This window comes from Panthera pardus, unplaced genomic scaffold, assembly GCF_024362965.1.
Source record: "Panthera pardus isolate Hobbes unplaced genomic scaffold, ASM2436296v1 HiC_scaffold_27, whole genome shotgun sequence".
Taxonomy (NCBI): domain Eukaryota; kingdom Metazoa; phylum Chordata; class Mammalia; order Carnivora; family Felidae; genus Panthera; species Panthera pardus.
Genome location: NW_026526843.1, coordinates 92,136,463 through 92,141,423, shown reverse-complemented (window position 1 = coordinate 92,141,423; position 4,961 = coordinate 92,136,463).

Below are 4,961 nucleotides of genomic sequence, written 5' to 3'. Positions count from 1 at the left end.
TGCTAATAGATCACGGATTCCAAGTTGGGTAAGTAGCAACGAACAGTGAAAAAGTAACAGGGTCCTTGCCTTCAAGATCCAAACGGGGTCAGAGAATTGCTTCGGTGAGGGTTTTAGAAGAAGTGATATGGGAAGAAAGAGAGTGAGGGTCAGAAAGTTGGATGATTGAAAAGAAAATATTTTTGAGGCCAAGATCCAAGAATCAAGGAGGATCCTTTCCTACTTGGTGCCTCCTTTATATCTATCGTACTGTGGGCATGGAAGCCGGGTGGGGGTGTGTGTAAATGAGTTACTAGGAGTATAAGAAGCTTTGTATTGGTGTCACAGCGAGGGGACAGTGTGCTTATCAGCTTCTTCCGGCTTTTATTTGATGCCTTCCTTTGGCTTTTTGGTATTTGGTATTTGAGGTCGTCTCGACCCTGAGGTCGTCTCAGGGGACATGAGTGAAGAGGATAGCTGAGTACAAAGCCTAGTGTACTGTACCACGATTAGCACATTGGCTAGAGGGAAGTAAACAGGAACCAGGGAAGAAACAGAAAGACTTTCCTTTACAGGTTGATACCTTTCCTGCAGACTCATAGATTCTATATGAGATATCTAGCTTATGTTTTTTCCTCTATTTTCTGTCCTTGTCTGTGCCATGATTTTTTATTGTGATTTACTTCTTGTTCGTGTAGCTAAAGGTGAAATTACATTTATGTCTCTGGTACGTTCTGCTTGTTCACACAGTCGCGAGACAGTAATAAGAATGTTTTGGGCTAAGGTTTAGAGGATTCATTTATTTGTGTGTTTTGGCCCCTCCTCGTGCCATTTCTAGCAAAGGTGGTAAGGTCTGAACCATTTGTTGAACTAAAATTTTTACTTATGTCATGGGCAACCCACGCCCCATCTCAGGCACAAATCACAAACTTGAAGCAAATCTCAGGACTCAGAATATTTCCTTGCATCACAGAGGGGAAACAAAGTTTCTTATTTAGCGTCTCTCTCTTTTAGTGGAAATGCTGACCTTTTGATTCAGGGTATGGAATCTGACCCTATTGTCTATTATAGTGCTTTATTGCCTTGAAAGGAACCATAAACTGGTTAAGAAATAAATGTACTTCATGAGTCAGTTCTGTACTGATTCACAGAAAGAACAGGTGCAAGGAAACCTATTAAGTCTCACCCAGCTCTTAATTTCTGTGATTCTTCTAAACCATGTCTCATAAAGGACATTTCATGATGATTTTGAAGAACTGAAATAAGGTATTTACAAGCATCAAAATGCCTTCATTAAGTTTAGTCATTTTGCTCTTCAAAAATCTACATCCTTATCAGAAGAAATAATTCACTGTCCAGGTTTATGTGATAATGAACCTCTTCATAGTCAAAGGACATTATAAATATTTATTCATAGACCAGATGAGAACCTTTAAAGTGGTTAATTTTAAAGCAAAGCAACTTTTGTACAGGGAGAAAATGACACTGAATATGAACAGAATGAGCATTTGTGCCGTGGTCTCCACATAATAAAGCACTTGCTAAGCACTAATGCTAATCATGTATGTTTATTCAACACATGATCCATCCCTGGTTTTCAAACGCATAATCAAATATAAACGTATATAGAATGACCTCAGTTGACACTAAGGGATTGTGCATATACTGTATTTCTCATTGTAAGAATCATCATTACATACCATCCTCCTTAGGTAAAGATACGGATGATACAGATGTTGAACAATGTGCTGAGGCAGTATGATTAAACACATTTTCTTTTCCTCTATTCTAAGGTATAAAAATTAGGGTTCAGGGGCGCCTGGGTGGCTCAGCTGGCTAAGCGTCCAGCTCTTGATTTCGGCTCAGGTCATGATCTCATGCTTGGTGAGGTCAGAGCCTGCCTGGGATTCTCTCTCTCCCTCTCTGTCTGCCCCTCTCCCCCTCAAAATCAACAAACAAACTTGAAAAAACTAGGGCTCAGAACTGATGGAAATATTCAAGGCTCAACTGTCTCTTTCCAGACACAGACAAGGGCATGGAGAACAAAAAAAACTGTTCAGGAAGGGTTTTCTGCCCACTAGGTCTTACCTCTGTTTCACCCGTAGTTAATGTTTGATGGAATGGCAGATTCAGAGCCTGTGAATCCAGAACTTTCCTGTCACTATCTGCATTTTGCTTCCCACTTCACTGAGAAGTGGAATCCATCATATAAGGCCTCCTTTAACTCCTTGCCCACTGACATAAGAACACATATGATTGCCTTGCTCTTCTTTGCTTCTCTTAGATGTGGTAATCCCAGTTCTTTGACACTTATTCTTTTTTTCTTACAGACTATGGAAAGATGTTTTTCTTCTTTATCCTTTGCTTTTCATCTCACTCCCTCTAGGGCTTATTGTAACTGCCCACCTGTTTGTCTTGTATCTCTCACTCAAGTGTAAACCTCCTGACTAGGGACCAGGTCTATCCTGCTCCTTGTTATATTTCTAGAGTGGAGATCAGTGTGTGATTCAGTAAATGTTTTTGTTTTCTGATGAATGAATGAGAGCTAAGAGGCGTGTGTGGTGGGGCAGAGTGGTGTTATGGAACCAGAATGTTCTATGGTTCAATTTCAATTATTTTGTTCCTTTTGAAGTCCCCTATGTTAATCTTTACTGATAAGTTGTCTTTCGTCAACAAAGCAGTGGTATCAATGGAATACTTACCTGTAGTTGCTCGTTTACTTCTAGGTCAACAGTCTATGTTCTTGACCACTTGTCAAGTTTATGGCATTCATACTGTGCCATGCTACCAAAGGACTGCTAATGTGTAAATTTCTCAGTAAATTATTTTTCAGAAAGTTCAGTAATAAAACTCGAGAAGGGGAAGCTGCAGGAGAAAATGTTTTGATAGAATTATACTTACTTATTCCTTCATATTTACTGGAGCATTGCATAGTACATGTTAGATACCAATGACATGGTTGGACATAGTGTGTTTTTCCCAAAAGAAAAGCATTCATCCGTTTACATATACACGGAAAGTGAAGGTCAACTTCAAAAAACAGTATGTCATCCACTAGGGGAAAAAATTATTTAAGGCCTATCATTTAGAGTTTATATTTGAGGTCAAAATAAAATGAATCATTCACTTCCACCTATCACACACCACATTGTGAATTTTTCTTGAAGAGAAAGTAGGAGGAAAAAGCAGCATAAAATCTGTTTCTATGTCACCTTTATCTCTGAAGCCTGAAACAAATTTCGGTGCTTTGCCTTTGCCCAGTAGACTTTGATTTTTTTTTTTAATATATGAAATTTATTGTCAAATTGGTTTCCATACAAGACTTTGATTTTTTTAAACTTGTAATAAAATTAAATACATATTTTTATTTTAAATAACTATATCAACAAATGTTCTTAGATGGCGTGCTATGTTGTAGCACTAGCCTGGACTTTAAGGGATGGGGGAAGCAGGGAAGGTGATGCTTTAGCTCAGCTGACTCGTGGAAGAGGGCAGATGGTAACCAGGCTAAGGGCAGTGAAACTGCCAGGAAGAAGTAACAGAATGTTCAAAAGCATGAGGCATGAAAAAGTACAATGTATGCGGAAGACTACAAATGCTTCCATTTGGCTAGAGAAAAGGTACATGTGGAAATATAAAAGTGAGAGTCCTGCTAATGGCGGGGGGGGGGGATATGCAGGGTGTGGAGAAGAAGGAGCACAGATGTTGAAATACTAGGAAACATTCACATCTAAGAGATGGGCAGCAGAAGAGCCCCCAAAAAGACAGAAAAAGCAATTATAGAAGAAGTGATATCACACACTGAAAAACCCACAGGGTGGTACAGTAGGTAAATTACAGTAATGAGTAGTTTTTCACCCCTCCTTATACCTATTCCTATTATTACGTAAATTTTCAGTGCCCTCCCACTCTGACTCTAGGTTTGATCATATGATATACTTTAACCAATGGAATGTTAGCAGATGTAACCCAAACATATTTGAAAAGCAGGTTGTACAATTGGGCCTATATTGTTGCATCTCTGGTCTGAGAAGGACTAGCCCCAGTAACTCATTGGGCACAGCAGAAGGATAAACCACCACCAGCTAAGCCTAGCCTAAATCAACCAACCTGCCCCTGATCTGCATACTTGTGTTGAAATAATCAGTTATTGTTTTTTTTTTTATTTTTGTTTTTGTTTTTATTTTTATTTTTGAGAGAGAGAGAACCTGAGTGGGGGAGAGGGACAGAGAGAGAAAGAATCTTAAGCGGGCTCCATGCACATCTGGCTCAATCCCACCACTCTGGGATCATATCCTGAGCCAAAATCAAGAGGTGGACACTCAACTGACTGAGCCATCCAGTCGCCCTTCAATGATTGTTGTTTTAAGCCACTAACTTCTGAGGTGGTTTGTTATGCAGCAAAAGCTGACTAATACACAGTTTCAAAGAGAGAGTGATCACTGGTGTGGAATGCCAGAGAAAGAATTATGAATTGAATTATGTGATTAGAAGGATTCTGCTGACTGTAATCAGAGCTGTTTCAATGAAGTGGTGTGGTCAGAGGATTTGACGCACCTGCAGAGGATTTGAAAAATATAAAGATAACACAGTCTACCATTTTGTGGTGATAGACTGCGAATGCAGTGTGGAGAGATAGAGGGCAACAGCTAGAGGAATATGGATAGTAGAGATGTGAGTGCTTTTATATGCTCAGGAGACAGAATCAGCAAAGAAGGAGTGGTTGAAAACATAGGAGAAATAGGGAATGACCTATGCAAAGTGATCCCTGAGCAAGTAGAAGGAGATGATCACTAACACAAAGAGGAAATCGCCTTGGTTAGAAAAAGGGATTCTTCTCCACTGAGCTGGGAAGAGAGAAATAAGGGTTGGAAAAAAGATAAGTTTCCAGGAAACAAGGGAGAAGAGAAAGGAAAGTGAAACAAGTAGTGCCCATATTATGGTTGCTGTATAAGTACAAAAGGGTATTGGTTTGGGGACTT